A 16,923-nucleotide genomic window follows, 5' to 3' on the forward strand; every position below is an offset into this window, starting at 1 on the left:
AAGTTGGCTCAGTGGTAGAGCACTTGCCTTGCATGCATGAGGCCCTGGGTTCGATTCCTAAGCACCACATAAGCAAAAAGAAAAAAGTCGGAAATGGCACTGTGGCTCAAGTGGTACAGTGCTAGCCTTAAGCTGAAGAGCTGAGGGACAGCGCCCAGGCCCAGAGTTCAGGCCCCATGACCGGACCCCCCCAAAAAAAAAGAAAAGAAAAGAAAAGTCCTCAAGACTCTGTCTCCAGTTAATTTGCAAAATGCTGGACTGGAGGCATGGCTCATTGGTAGGGTGCCAGCTGTGAAAAGCCCTGGAATGGACCCCCCAAAAAAAAATCTTTTCCATTTCCTGCCCTAGACCTGGAGTCAACTTTTAAGTCCTGGTTCCTTTTACCTTGGAAGATTCAGTCCTGGCCTTGTCCTGCCTTGCCCTGCCCTGCCCAGCTCTGCCCTGCCCTGCCCCTGCCCTGCTCTGCTTTGCCCTGCCTTGCTCTACCCTGCCCTCTCTTCCTGTCCTTCCCTCTACCCCTTTCCCTCCTATCACTTTTTCTTTTCTTTTTATTCTGCCAGTCCTGGGGCTTGAACTTAGGGCATGAGTGCTCATGGCTAGAGCTCTACCACTTGAGCCACAGCACCACTTCCTGCTTTTTCTGAGTTGTTTTTTAGAGATAAGAGTCTCACAGACTTTCTTGCCTGGGCTAGCTTTGAACCTCGATCCTCAGATCTCAGCCTCCTAAATAGCCAGGAGTACAGGTGTGAGCCACTGGTGTTCAGCTCCTCTTATTACTTTTCCTTCCCATCTTTTTGTGTTGGGAATAGAGCTCAGAGTCCTAACTGTGTTAATCATTCAGTATACCTCTGAGCTATACACATCATCCCTATTTTTAACATCAGAGCAGAGAACTATAAACTGATACCAGCAGACAGCCTTCAAAGTGTTTATGATTACCTGAAATTTTGTATAAAACTGTGTAGTCATTTCCAAGGACTGGATCTATAACTTCGATCAAATTCTCATTTATTACCCACCAACAAATAACCAGTTTTATACTTTGTGGAAATATAAGCATAATCATGGTCTTGACCTAATGGTTAGGGGGGGAAAAAAATCACCCTTTGTATTTAACCTTGAGCTTGTAAGCTCTTGTTTCAATCATGTATAATGTATAATGTGAGTGGTAGGTAAGAGATCACAATGCTAATTTTAATATTACCCTTCCATTTCAGTGCTGGAAGGCAGTATTTGAAGTAGTGAGATTATTAAACAATAGAGTATTAGAAAAATGAAGCTTGTTCTCTCTTCCAAGGCCTTTATAATACCATTATTGTCTTCTAGAATCATCACCATCTAAAAAGTACTTGAAGAGGCCAGTTGCTGATGGCTCATACCTGTAATCCTAGCTACTCAGGCGGCTGAGATCTAACAATCTAGGTCTGAAGCCAGCCTGAGCAGGAAAGTCTGAGACTCTTAACACCAATTACCTACCAGAAAACCAGAAGTGGCGCTGTGAGTCAAAGTGGTAGAGTGCTAGCCTTGAGCAAAAAAAAGCTTAGAGACAGTGTCCATCTAGGCTCTGAGTTCAAGCCCCACGACCAACAACAACAGCAAAAAAAACAAACCAAAAACAAGAAGTATTTGTAGGCCTCCCCCTCGGATTATGCTCCCCAAATGTGTTGCTGAGTCTCATTTTGAAAGTTTGCTTCAGGGCTGGGAAGGTGGCTCAGTGGTAGAGCGCTTGCCTTGCATGCCTGAGGCCCTGGGTTCGATGCCTCAGCACCACATAAGCAAAAAGGAAAAAAAAAGCCAGAAGTGGCGCTGTGGCTCAAGTGGTAGAGCGCTAGCCTTGAGCTGAAGAGCTGAGGGACAGCGCCCAGGCCCAGAGTTCAGGCCCCACAACCAGACCGTCCCCCCCCTCCCCCCCAAAAAAGAAAGTTTGCTTCAGATCTTAATAGACAAAAGGAAATAAGTCTTGACAGCTCATAGATTAACTGATATAGCCTAGAAGTGTGCTTTTCTTTTTCAGTGATAAACTGAATTGCCCGAACTTGTTTACAGTAGAATTTACTAACTTCCCGTTCCTTCCAGAGTAACAGAGGATAGCCAAAAAGTTTAATTATCTCAAGTGAGACTTTGAGACAACTGAAGCTACTTTGAAGTGAATTATTGATAGCATTATGCATTGTTTTTCATTCTTTTTTTTTGGGGGGGGTGGGGGAATCGAACCCAGGGCCTCATGAATGCAAGGCAAGCACTCTACCACTGAGCCACCTTCCCAGCCCCTCATTCTTTTTTTTTTTTTAAGTAACAAGTCAAGGCAATTAATGCTATTTTAATCTTTGCTGATTTCCTGAATTATAAATGATTCTTAAGGAAGTCTAAGCCTTCTCATTAGCTGAATTCTGGGTTGCTGTCATTTATTTGTCATTTATTCAGATCCTGCTGAAGAAACTTCTGTGTTCTGGTGGTGGTCTGGTACTGTTATGTGTTTCTTTTCTTTTGGTCTTATCATTGGGCCTGAACTCTGGGTCTGGGCGCTGTCCCTCAGCTCTTCAGCTCAAGGCTAGTGCTCTACCACTTGAGCCACAGCGCCACTTCCGGTTTTTTTCTTTTTTGCTTATGTGGTGCTGAGGAATCGAACCCATGGCCTCATGCATGAAAGGCAAGCGCTCTACCACTGAGCCACCTTCCCAGCCCTGTTATGTGTTTCTGGTATAGGTATTTAGAAGCCTTACTTTTCTTGGCAGAAAGGTGTTTGCTTAGGCTTTTGTGGGGTTAAAAATTCTCCTTTGTTTCTTGAGACCTTCCCAAATGTATATTATTATCTTACAAGCCAAAAGAAAACCAAGAAGACATGACAAGAGCCATTTCTTCTCTTCAGTGTAGTGATCAGATACTAGAAACCAGTACAACTTTTGGTGAGGCAGCTGTATTAACATCTGGAGACTCTGTAGAGGTGGCACAGCACAGCTGAAAGATGTTTCTACTTCCTAGCAGAATGAAAGGCCTGCTTTCAACTGAGAAAAAGGCTTCATGTTTACACTGAGTTTGTGGGAGAATGAAGAGAACCTGCTCTAGCCTGTCTTGGCGTCAGCATTGTGCAAACAGGACTCCAACAGGCAAAGATCTTGTGGCTTTGACAAAGATTATTCTGTTTCCCTTTAGCTGGAAAAGGTTTAAAATGAGACCTTAGGAAAGGAAGTATAATGGTCTCTAGTTTACTGGAAAATTTCAGCTATTTACTATTGTAAGTCTAACTGAAGCTCTCTTTTGTGTAATTATTAAAAGGTGAGAATTAGTCTCCACTCTGTAAGAAAATGTGCCGGCACATTTTTTTCTTTTCCTTGACTGGTTAGTTGCTATTTCAGGTTATTCAAGCACCATCCCCTTCTGAATGCCTTCCTTAAGTCCCCCTCACACACACATACACACCCAGATTGGCCAAGTACCCCTCCTCTGTGCTTCCATGGTAACCTCTCTGTATTCTTTGATTTAGTCTTCATGACATAAAATGAAATAGTGCTTATAATGTCTCTCCCTCTAATCTGTAAATGCCTTTTCCTTTTTTTTTGACTAGTTCTGGGGCTTGAACTCAATGCCTGGGCACTGTCCTTGATCCTCTCTGTATTCAAGGCAAATGCTCTACCACTTGAGCCACAGAGCCACTTTTGTCTTTTTCTGTTTATGTGGTACTGAGGAATTGAACCTAGGGCTTCATGCATGCTAGGCAAACACTCTACCACTAAGCCACATTCCTAGCCCTGTAAACACCTTGATATCTGGCATCATACGTCTTTCATCTCCCCCTTTGCCTAGCATGGTGTTAATACATGGAAGATATTCAGATGTTTGTCAAACATTTAATGAACAAGAGTCACAAGTGATGCTTGCAAACCATTCAGAATCCTTAAGACTTCCTTCTGGGGAAAGAGTGTCCCTTGACCACGTGAGAAAGCAAGTCACTTTGTAGAATAAGGAGGAAGAGAAAATGCAGAGGTGCTTTTCTCTTTCTGAAGTTCTGCAGTCATTTTAAATTTCTGCTTTTGTAGCATCACCTTTCCGGGTGGGCGGAAAAACAAAACAAAACACTTTTCTGATAGATTGGAGAGAAAGCAGTTAATAACCTCTTCGTGAGCATAAAACAATTACACCCAGCCTCCCATAGAGACAGTCTGCCAGAGCTGGCCGCCTCACCCTCCACACAGCTTTATTTTCTTACTCTGGAATTTCAAGCTGGCCCCTAAAGGCCTTCATCTTGTTGCACTATTATGATAAATGTTTTGGGGCTGGCTCTTACCCCCTGGTTTACTGAAGGTGCTGTCAAAGAATTAGGCCCCAAATTTACCCTCCCATCAAGTCCTCTCCTGGGCTGCACTGCTTAGTTCTGGGTAGTAGTCATTAGCTTCCCCTCCTTTTTCCACCTCCTGCTACTCTTGAATATAAGGGAACTGCAGGGCCTGTTGCAAAACAAAGAGCAGTGGGAGCACAAAGTATGCTTGCAAATCACTTGCTACCACACTCTTTTTTATTTGCTCTTGTCCTAGGTTTAAAAAAAAAAAAACACCTGCAAGTGCTTTTACAGTCAGACCTCCAGCATCATTTCAGTGTCAAGCCCAGTCCATGGCATTTCTGCAGTTGGCTAGTCATGTCTTTAGGATCACCTCTGTATAATGAGCTAGAGGTTTACTGGTTGTTTTTGGACTCAGGGGCTTTACCTACTTCTGTCTATCCTTATCTCCTCCTTGGAGTAATAAGCATATGGTCTTTAATGAGTTTTTGAAATTAGTTACATGATTTTTAAGCCTCCACAGCTATTCTTACAGCCTTTCCCTTGTGTGGATTTTTGTTGAATTTTAAAAGCTCTCTAGCTTTCTGACTTTTAGATCATTGGCATTTAGTCAGGTTGGGGCTAATTACAGAAAGAAAGAAGTTCTGTTTGTAAATCATAAGTTAGATTACTACTTCCTCTAGCAACTGCATTTTGTTAAATATTAGCTATTGACTAGGTTGTTGAGAAAATTTGACCCTTGTTACTTGGGACTGCCCTTAATGTTGGAAAGGCAACACTTCTCAATAATAATTTTTTTTATTTTTTATTTTTTTTTGTCGGTCATGGGGCTTGAACTCTGGGCCTGAGAGCTGTCCCTCAGCTCTTCAGCTCAAGGCTAGTACTCTGCCATTTGAGCTACAGCGCCACTTCCAGTTTTCTGGTGGTTTATTGGAGATAAGAATTTCAGGAGCTGGGAAGGTGGCTCAGTGGTAGAGTGCTTGCCTTGCATGCCTGAGGCCCTGGGTTTGATTCCTCAGCACCACATAAGAAGTGGTGCTGTGGCTCAAGTGGGAGGGCGCTAGCCTTGAGCTGAAGAGCTGAGGGACAGCGCCCAGGCCCAGAGTTCAGGCCCCATGACAGGACCAAAAAAAAAAACAAAAAACCAAAGAGTTTCACAGATTTTCCTGCCTGGGCTGGCTTTGAACTTCTCAAGGCTCCTTTTTCTGGACATCACCACCACCTGCTCCCAAAAGCTACACTCAAGTTTCTTATAGGCAAAAACTTGTCTTAGGTTGCTGAAAATAATACAAGTCACTGCCAGAGTAAGTAAAAGCAGCTTGCTTCTTCAGAGCTGACACAAAGGACAGTCACTGCAGGCAGAAAAGTAGAGAGGACCAAACACCACCACATCTGAGTGATTAGTACCTGAAGGCTCCAAGCTTGACAGTGTACTCTAATAAGATTCATCTCTGTTCACTTAACTGATAGGGGCTTTTTGGTAAATGTTCACTTGTTTAATTACTTTGGCAGTTTCACTGAGTGCCTTTACTAAGGAATATTAAAACATCTTTTCATGTCTTTTAATTTTATGTTTTTCTTGCCGTTCTTAAAAACTAGTATATGATCTCTATGCCTCAGCATCCCTTCCTTCCTGTAATTAGCAGGACCACTCTTATCTAACACAGGATCTGTATGGCCAATGCTGGGCTAGTCAGAGCTCTTGTCATCCTTCTTCCTTTGTTAACATGAGATCCTTATTCTCCTTCTGCACAGTTGAGGTGTATGTGTGGCTCAATGCTGTGAGTATATGCTTCTTTTTCTGTAACTGGTATATGATCTACAGAGTATTTCTCTCCCTCCTCAGTCTAGTATGTGATTCACCAAAGGTTTGTTTTCATTTTTTAAGCTATAAAAAAAGAAGCCTAAGTCAGAAGCTTATTTTCTTGTCCTCTGCCTGTCCCATGCTTAAAAAATAGATATGTTGCCAGGCGCCAGTGGCTCACGCCTGCAATCCTAGCTAGTCAGGAGGCTGAGATCTGAGGATCGTGGTTCAAAGCCAGCCTGGGCAGGAAAGACCGTGAGACTCCTAGAAAACTGGAAATGGCGCTGTGGCTCAAGTGGTAGAGAGCTCGCCTTGAGCTGAAGAGCTGAGGGACAGCACCCAGACCCAGAGTTCAAGCCCCAAAACGGACGAAAAAAATATATATATAATAAATTAACTGGGCTATTGAGATTGAGATGTAATTAAAATATTTCAGTCTTTTGTCTCATGCTAGTTTTAAAAACATTTTTAAGACATTGGAATGTTCATCAGTAATTAAGTCACTTCTTGGAATTTTTTTTATGTGTGTGTATGTGTGGTTTGAACTGTGGTTTGAATTCATACCCTCACAGTTGCAAAACAAGTATTTTACTACTTCAGCCATATTCCCAGCTACTTCTTTGAATTTTAAGCTGATTTCTACTATGTTAAACTTCCTCCAAGGTATGTTTAAATGTTTATTTGTGGCTTTGAAGGGGAACAGAAAAATCTAATACACATTTTCATATGGCCTATTTTATTCCTTTATATTCACTAGGTGTTTATAAGAGTATAGAATAGCCTTTTTAGGAAACCAAGGGCCAAACTCCAGAAGCTTTCATTCTATAGCCACAGGAACTGACCTGCCAATAGAGACAGAGAAAAGGAATGTGAAGGACATAGTAATGAGATCCAAACAGGGTAGATTTATCTTGTGGGTATTTTGTCTTCAGGAAGTTTTTGGAGCTTCTGTTCATTTATTGAAAGTTTTAATAAAAGATAGACATATCTAATGGGAATGCATTAAGTGATGAAATGTGGACAGTGCATTTGACTTTTGTGGCCCTTTCAAGTCTTTTGGCTTCTTCATTCTCCTCTTGCATTCTGTGTGACAGTGGGAACAAAAAAAAAACTAAGGCTGGTATCTAAAGTGGGAAGAAATTATATTCCTTTTTTATGAAAATACAAGAGGAGATAATTTAGCCAAAATATAAATTTTGTGGCATCCTATTTGCCTGAAATCTGTAGTTTGGGGCCACAAGTACTAGAACTCAGTTCATTTTCATCTGGGTGCAGATACTTGTGAGATTAAGGCAGGATGATCACTTGAGCCCTGCAGTTCAAGACCAGCCTGAACAACACAGTGAAATCTCATAAAATGGTTAGAGGAGTAAGAGAGCAAGGGAGAGAGTGAGAATGGTAGAAGAAGATCAGCTTGTTTTATAAGAAGTAGCTAAAACCAGTTGTTTAATTTCCAGTGGGTTATGAAGTAGAAAACTTACATTGGGCAAAGTCATACCTCAAGGTAGAAAGACCAAACTGCCATGCACAAAGCTTCAGAAAATGAAGCAGCTGCTCCTCAGGGCATTTGCATGTATATTTTATATGTGTTAACCCACTGCTGTTTCTACTTTAATGACTTGTACACTTTCATCTGCCTAATGCAGTTCCTGGTTAAAAATGTAGCCAGTAGGTGAATAACTTACTTAGTATAAAATGAGAAGTGGATAGGAACGCTGACTCAATCATTCACCATGTTAAAATATAATTTGCTAAGACATAGCTGATGATATATAGTCTCTGTTCCACTCCCTTCAACCAACAGATTTATATGCACAGTTGAGTAAAATTCTCCAATGCTTTGTTAGGCCAGTTTACAAAATTGAATTATTATAAAACAAGCAAGTAGCAGTACCAGCCTGTAGCTCATCCTTCCTGCTGGCTGTCAAAATGCTTTCTGTAGTAAGGTTCCATTTTTGTGTCGTTGGCCTGAAAAGAATGGCTGTAGGGACAGTAGTATAAGGAGGGGGATAATTGGCATGAAAGAGTAATCTCACAGGTCAGTTGCAGAAGTTTTGATTAGATAGTTTCAAAGTGAAAAGGTTAGAAGGAATTTTTATGTGAGGTTTTATTTTGTTAAATGTTAATCAGCAGAGTCTCTGAGGCTTGTAATGCACTGCTGTTAACAGGCATCAAGGGAAATTGCTTTTTTTGTTGTTTTTGTTGTTGAATTGGATGTGCTGAAGATTCATTGGCTCCATGAGGAAGGAAGCTTATTATTGCATGAAATGGGAGTGTGTGAGGCAGTTGTGAAGGTGAAAAGAAATGTTAGTGTAACATTAAATAACTCAACCTCAGATGAACTATTTTAACCACTGTCACATACTACTCAGTCCCCCCTCCTCAGAAGCCAGTCTGTTTGAAGGTTTCTCTAGAAAAGTGATTATGATTATGGTGGTTTCCTATCTTTAATACATATACCTGAGAATATACTCTGTAGTATATTGTATAATATATCACTGGACTGGTCTAAGAAAGAGGAAGCTGTTTAAATTTTTTTTTCCTTATAGAGTTATAACAGTGGTAGAGTAAGTACTTGCCTATGATATGCAAGGCCCTGGGTTTGATCCCCAGTATTTCAATCAATCAATCAATCAATATTTCCTTTATGACAAATCATATGGTATGTATGAAAATTAGGTGGAAAGCTTTAGAGAGGAAACTAACTAGCTGAAGTAATTGGTAAAGATGCTGGGCACCAGTGCCTCACATCTTTAATCCTAGCTACTCAGGCGGCTTAGATCTTCTCAGATCACAGCCAGCCTGTGCAGGAAAAAGTCCATGAGACTCATCTCCAATTAACCACCAAAAAGCTGGAAGTGGAGTTGTGGCTCAAGTGTTAGAACAGCAGCCTTGAGTGAAAAAACAAAGGAAAATCACCCAGGCCCCAAGTTCTAGATCCAATACTAAAATATACACACACCCAAAAAAAGAAGAAAAGCATAATTGGTAAGAAAGATTGGTGTCTTGCCCAAAGTTATATAACTAATAAGTAGTAGAATCTGGATTTTAACTCAGGCCTACTTCCTCTAAAGCCTTCCATATGTGGTATATTGTTCAGAAAAGCAATTGTATCTGTACCTTTTAGGAAAAATAAGACTCAGGATTTGGGGTTTAGGATGTAACTCAGTGGGAGAGCACTTAACCTAGCATGTATAAAGTTCCATTCTTTTCTGACATATTAACTATATTTTATTTTATTTTTATTATCTATCTATCTATCTATATCTATCTATCTATCTATCTATCTATCTATCTATCTATCTATCTATCTATCTATCTATCTGTCAGTCGTGGGGCCTGAATTCTGAGCCTGGATGTTGTTCCTCAGCTCTTCAGCTCAAGGCTAGAACTCTTCCACTTGAGCCACAGCACAACTTCCGGCTTTTTCTGCTTATGTGGTGCTGAGGAATGGAACCCAGGGCCTCATGCATGCAAGGCAAGCGCTCTACCACTGAGCCACCATCCCAGCCCTTAACTAAATTTTTAAAAGGCATGTTTTTTGGTACACACTTATAATTTTAGCACTCAGGAAGCTGAGACAGAGGATGGAGAACTCAAGACTAGCTTGGGTTATATAATAAAAAAGAGAAAGGGAAAGAAAAAAGGAAAGAAAAGGTGATTCAGTTTTCGCTAGTGAAAAGGAACAGCAACCCATATGAAGAAAATCTGGTAACCAAAAGAGAAGCATCCAGCTGATTGTGTTTATTTAGCAGACACTTAATAATAAAAGGCTATATCTTTTATGAGGCTGGAGCGTAAAATTCAAGAATTTTACTAAGCTTCTGATAATCACCCATAATCAGATTCTTTTTAAAAAATTATTTATTTATTTATTTATTTATATTGTGAAAATACCTCCATCTCCTCCCCCGATCCCCTCCCTCCCCTGCTACCCCCCCCACCAAAGTTGTAAAGTTTGTTTTTTTACATAACGATTTGTACATCTCATTGTTGCAATGAGTCCACCTGTATCCCTATTTAAACGATTTGTTTTTGCCCTTCCCCTCTATAAATTATTCCAACATCAAATACAGTAAGAGCAGGGGTTATACCGTGGGGGAGGGACACACAAAGCAACAAAGAAATCATCTTATAAATATGTTAGAAACAATCGCAAGAAAGAAAAAACATTTAAATACTTAACTTGGGGTTCATTTCACCTAACATCAACTTATCTGACCTTTACTGCTTGTCTCAGACATATACTAGATATTGCAAATAAAGGAAACCATGGGACCTATGTTTCTTTGAGCCTGGCTTACTTCATTTAATATAATTTTTTCCAAGTCTTTGCATTTCCTAACAAATGGGGCAGTGTCATTCTTTCTGATGGAGGCATAGAATTCCATTGTGTATATATACCACATTTTCTTGGTCCATTCATCTACTGAGGGGCATCTGGGTTGGTTCCATCTTAGCTATGGTAAATAATGCTGCAGTAAACATAGTTGTGCTGGTAGCTTTAGTATGGTCTTGTTTGTGATCATTTGGGTAAATGCCCAAAAGTGGGATTGCTGGGTCATAGGGGAGCTCTATCTGGAGCCTTTTGAGGAACCTCCATACTACTTTCCAAAGTAGTTGAACAAGTTTACAATCCCACCAACAATGCAGTAGGGTTCCCTTCTGTCCACATCCCCTCCAACATCACATAATCAGATTCTTTAATGTAAATCTTATAACTCTGTAGGTATAATTTTGCAGTGAAAATTTTTTAGAATCTTTCTAGAATATATCTTGTTGAATAAACCAGTTTGTATATCCTTCCTTGAAATGAAAACTTTTCCTGTAAACAACTTTTCTCTTTTTTTCTGCTTTCTGCCTGAAAGATTTATATAGCAGCTTTTAGAGACAGCCTGTTTCCCCTAAGTATCTCAGTAGTGAATCAATCATCATGTTCTAGGCTCCCGGACAAAAATATTTTTTTATTTATTGTTTCATAGAAAACTGTTAGATGTTTCTGTTCATGTGAAGTGTCTGTAATTCTGAGAAATTACATCTTGGGAAATAACATCTTGGGAAATTTTGCTGTAGATTCATGTTGGATATGAGGAAGAACCTACATTTTCTGTTAAACTGTATTGCCTACATCAAAAAGAAATTGTATTTAAAGAAAAAAAAATTGTGGGCTGGAAAGGTGGCTCAGTGGTAGAGCGCTTGCCTTGCATGCCTGAGGCCCTGGGTTCAATTCCCCAGCACCACATAAGCAAAAAGAAAAAAGCTGGAAGTGGTGCTGTGGCTCAAGTGGTAGAGCACTAGCCTTGAGCTGAAGAGCTGAGGGACAGAGCCCAGGCCGAGTTCAGGCCCCACGACCAGACCCAAAAAAAAAAAGAAAAAGAAAAACAAAAAAGCCGGAAGTGGTGCTATGGCTCAAGTGGTAGAGCGCTAGCCTTGAGCTGAAGAGCTGAGGGACAGTGCCCAGGCCCAGAGTACAGGCCCCATGACCAGACCCAAAAAAAAAAATTGTGTGTGTGGGGGGGGGGCGCATGCACGCACAGTGTGCATGGGCACTGTTCCTGACCTTTTTTGCTACTTGAGTCATAGCTCCACTTCTGGCTTTTGGGCAGCTAATTAGAGATAAGAGTCTCAGACTTTCTTGCCCAGGCTGGCTTTGAACTGCTATTCTGATTTCAGCCTCCTGAATAGCTAGAATTACAGGTGTGAATCACCAAAGCACAGCTCTTTTATTTTTTTTTTAACATGTTTAAGGTAACAAATATTTCCATGCATGCCTTGCTTAAGTTGGACTTAACTGTGTCTCAGCCATCAACTCTCCAGCCTTTGGGGAAAGAGAGCTGCTTTGCAGACTCATGAGTCACAGAGAATAAGTTAAAAATGGACTATGAAATCCCCAGTAGGTTTGCAGCTCAGCCTTGCTCTTCTATCTTTACTTAGTCTGTATAAGTGACCCCTGTCTTCACCAGTCTGAAGTTGACACTAGCTTTGAAGAGTGGCCCAGATTTCTGCCTTTAAAGGTGCATTGAGCACAGAGCTGGCTTATTGGCTGTTTTTCACAATTTCCCTTCACTGTGACGTTGTCCATTTCTTTTTCCCTTCTGATTTGGAACTTTCTAAATCACTAACATTAGGTGCTGGTACCAGAATATAACATACTCCTCCATTCCTTCCTACCCTCAAACAGAAAATAAACAATGAGGCTTACACGACATTAGATTACTTTGGTAAGAAGTACTAGGAAGCTGTGTCCTAGCCCCCTAGTATGACTTTGGGATGGGAGGGGGGTAGGGAAAGAAGCTTTACTAAACAGTAACAAGAGGATAGACGTTCACATCTGACCCAGCTTACCTACTAAGAAGAGGTTAAAATATTTTACTATTATATTCGTACTGTGGGAGAATAACTGATGATCATGACTCTCCCCTAACAAAAGTTTATTTGACTGATCAGAAACAATCCTAGATTTTTTCATTCCATTTTTTGAAGCTGAATCTCTCAGTGTACTAGGCCTATTAATATATTGTTGACCAAAATCAATTTTATCCCTGCCCTCATGGAGCGTTTAGTTGGTCCCAGTTTTAGGAAAGCTGGAAGTGTGGTTAGAAATTTCATTCCATTTTCCCACTTTTTACTTTCAGTGTTCTTTCTCTTTTCTTTGGCCTCATAATTTATATTTTTTTGGATCCTCCTTGCATCCTCTTCTGAATTCTGGATGGCTCTCTGAATAATGTGGGCAGCACCAACCATCACTCTTTAAAAAATGGGCAAGGGAGTGGGTAAGATGGTACATACTTGCTGTCTCAGCATTAGGGAAGCTGAGGCAGTAGAAGCTGGGGGGGGGGTGGATCTTGGGGCTTGAACTCAGAGCCTTAAGCTTCTTTGTGCTCAAGGCTAGTACTCTATCACTTGAACCATAGAGCTACTTCTGGCTTTTTTCTGAGTAGTTTATTGGAGGTAAGAGTCTCACAGATTTTCTGTCTTTGAACTGGCTTCAAACTGCAGTCCTCAGATCTCAGCTTCCTGAGTAGCTAGGATTACAGGTGTGAACCACCAGTGCCTGGCAAGGGTCACTTGAGATGAGGAGTTTGAGACTAGCCTGGACAATAAAGCACAAAGAAAGTTTAATTTAACCTTTTCTCTTTTTTGCCAAGTTTGTCTCAAAAAATGGTTTTAAAAAGTCAGAATGTTAAGAATAATAATCTTCCTTCTTACTGGCTCTCCCTCCAACATTCTAGCTCAGTAGTATCCATCTATTACAGTTGACATCCTTTGCTCATTGCTGGACTTTTTTTTTTTTTTTTTAAGACATCATAGGGCTGGGAAGGTGGCTCAGTGGTAGAGCGCTTGCCTTGCATGCATGAGGTGTTGGGTTTAATTCCTCAGCACCACATAAGCATAAAAAGCTGAAAGTGGCTGTGTGGCTCAAGTGGTAGAGCGCTAGCCTTGAGCTGAAGAGCTGAGGGACAGCTCCCAGGCTCAGAGTTCAGGCCCCATGACCAACAAAAACAACAAAAAAGGCACCATGCCTTTGTGTTTCAAGATCTAGTTCAGATACTACATTGTTTTTAGTTGTCGTGTCTCTCCTTGCCCTCTGACCTGTAACAATTTCTCAAGTCTTATTTTTCCTGTTATAGGCATACTGGTATCCTGTAGACTATTCTCAATCTGAATTTTCTGAAATATTCCACCCTTCCTTACCTCTCCCTCTTTCCTACCTCCCCCTCACCCCAACCTTTCCTTCTTTCCTTTCTTCCTTTTTTTCTTTCCTGGTAATGGAACCCAGAGTTTTATACATACCTCATTCTACCACTGAACTTTGTTTTGGTTGTTGCTTGGTTGCTTTTGGTGGTACTGTTAATCTTGGGGCCCTGTGTCTGCTAGGCTACCACTTGAGCTGTATGCCTCCAGCCCTGCTTTATGCTTGTTATGTTGGAGATGGAGGCTGGTAAATTTTTCTAACTGGTCTGGCCAGGATTCCCCAGATCTAAGCCTCCTGAATAGTAGGATTCCAGATGTGAGGCACTTTTTTTTTTTTTTTTCTCCGATTGTGAGGCTAGAACTCTGGGCCTGGGCACTGTCCATCAGCTCTTCAGCTCAAGGCTAGCGCTCTACCACCTGAGCCACAGCGCCACTTCTGGCTTTTTCTGCTTATGTGGTACTGAGGAATTAAACCCAGGGCCTCATGCATGCAAGGCAAGCACTCTACCACTGAGCCACTGACACGTGGCTTAGCCCCTGTTTTTTTGTTTTTTTGTGTGTGACAAGCTCTTGCTATTATATAGTCCATGCTGGCCTTGAACAGGAGATCCTCCTGCCTGTGCCTCCCAAAAGCTGGGTTTATAGCATGTACCACCATTCTTACTGTTGTCTGATGTTTAAATTAAGGTCATAGAGAATAGAAGAAGAGGAATGGGAATATAACAGTATGTATATGTGAATCTGTTCAAATAGACTGTATTCATTCATGTAGGGAATTATCACAATGAAACCCCTCATAGCATTAATGCATGCTAATTCAAAAATAAAAGTTCAGGCTAGGAATGTGGCTTAGCAGTAGAGTGCTTGCCTAGCATGTATGAAGCCCTGGGTTTAATTCCTCAGCACCACATAACAGAAAAAGCCGGAAATGGTGCTGTGGCTCAAGTGGTAGAGTGCTGGCCTTGAGCAAAAAAAGCTCAGGAGTAGTGCCCAAGCCCTGAATTCAAGCCCCAGGTCTTGCAAAAAATAAATAAATAAAAGTTTAAAAGTAAGTAAAAGGTGAGAAAAAAGTCAATTTACCTTACACTGTAGACAAAATAATACAATATTTTAACAAATTTGTCCTTCTTTTAAGACTTTTATTTTTGTTTTGCTCTTTTGGGTACATAGAAGCATAATTTACATATAACAAACCTACCAATTTTATTTTATTTATTTATTTATTTTTTGGTCGGTCGTGGGGCCTGAACTCTGGGCCTGGGCATTGTCCCTCAGCTTTTCACCTTAAGGCTAGCACTCTACCATTAGAGCCACAGCGCCACTTCTGGCTTTTTCTGCTTATGTGGTGCTAAGGAATTGAACCCAGGGCCTTATGCATGCAAGGCAAGCACTCTACCACTGAGTCACCTTCCCAGCCCCTATTTTTTTAATTTTCATTTATTTATTTATGTCAGTTGTGAGGCTTGAACTCTGGGCCTAGGTGCTGTCCCTAAGCTTGTCAACTCAAGGCAAGCACTCTACCACTTGAGCCACAGTGCCACTTCCGGTTTTCTGGTGGTTAATTGGAGATTAGAGTTTCATGGACTTTTCTGCCCACGCTGGCTTTGAACCACAATTTTTCATATCTCAGCCTCCTGAGTAGCTAGGATTACAGGATTGAGCCACCGGTGCCCGGCTTTACTTTTTTTTTTTAATTACTTTATTGTGGTTTTAGAGGTGATATATAGCAAGATTACCTTTACATATGTCAGGTAATACATACGTTTCTTTCCTTTTGCATGGTATCATCTGTTCCCTCATTCTCTCTCATTCCCTCCCTCTCATCTCTACCCACGAGTTGCACATGGTTCACTTTCGTCAGTGTTCAGTACAGCCATTGCGTTCTGCTGCTGCACTTTTTCACCCATTTTCCACTGATTCTGTGCCCTCCCTCCACCTTCCTTCATATGTGCACGTATGTACACTATATATGAGATAAAGAATACAGAGTCATCAGAAAATGAAGACAGATTAAGAAAAGGCCCTTTTGTTTCCTTATCTTTGGCTCATTTCAGTATGTATATTATTTTATACATATGAAGAAATGCTTGGAATTACAACTTGGTGATTTTCCCCTAAGACTATCTTCTTTTGGTCTCACTGTATATGAAACCCACCCATTTTAAATGGACAATTCAATGAATTTGATCATTTCAACATCTGTTTCATCTGATATCTGTTGTCATTCTGCACATGAGCAGAAAATTTCCTGGTTCTTCATGTTCAGGTAATCTTGGATTATATTATGGAATAATGTATAATAAGATTGTTATTTAAACTGCATCATAAACATCTTAACAAAAAAATAAGGTTATAGATGTTTAGAAGGATACCACAGAGATAATATGCCCTTCTCGTGTTAAGATACCACGGGTTGGGCTGGGAAGGTGGCTCAGTGGTAGAACACTTGCCTTGCATTCCTGAGGCCTTGGGTTCGATTCCTCAGCACCACATAAGCAAAAAGCAAAAAGCCGGTAGTGTCGCTGTGGCTCAAGTGGTAGAGCACTAGCCTTGAGCTGAAGAGTTGAGGGACAGCGCCCAGGCCCAGAGTTCAGGCCCCATGACTGGACCCCCCAAAAAAAAGATACCATGGGTTAAATGACATCCACATAACATTATCTAGCCCTTAATGTGAGTGGGAGCTAACTACATATACTATGTAAGATTATTTATGGGTCAGATTTTTATTTTCCCCCATTTATATCAATACAGACACATGTCAAACTTTGATCTAAAGCCCATGTTCTTTCTGCTATACCAGGCAAGAAATGATAAGAACCTATACCAATATATTGGTTTGGGGGTAGATTTACTTAAATCAAATTTCCATTTAGTTAGGATTTTCTTGTTTGTTTGCTTGCTAGGTATTACTAAGGTTTGAATTCAAGGATTTTAGAGCTTGCTAGTTAGGTACTAAGCTTACTTAGCACTTGAGGCATACATCCAGCTCAAATTTCAGTGATTTTTTGAGAGGTAGATTTTGTAGGATGTGGTGACCTTGGGTATGAGCAAGTGATAGGAAATATTTGAAAATAATTCTCAGACTTTGGCTTACATGATGATTGCCTCTAGACTTTGGAGACTGTATTTACCCAACATTTTGCACCAG

At 40.8% G+C, this 16,923-nt stretch overlaps 1 protein-coding gene across 3 annotated transcripts in view; it reads left to right on the forward strand.

The window, feature by feature from the left end:
* The window catches only part of Armh3 (armadillo like helical domain containing 3), a 208,568-nt gene that overhangs the window by 161,500 nt on the left and 30,145 nt on the right, over positions 1–16,923 (forward strand). The window lies entirely within an intron of this gene.

This window comes from Dipodomys merriami, unplaced genomic scaffold, assembly GCF_024711535.1.
Source record: "Dipodomys merriami isolate MVZ:Mamm:240054 unplaced genomic scaffold, mDipMer1.0.p SCAF_102, whole genome shotgun sequence".
In the NCBI taxonomy this organism is placed as follows: domain Eukaryota; kingdom Metazoa; phylum Chordata; class Mammalia; order Rodentia; family Heteromyidae; genus Dipodomys; species Dipodomys merriami.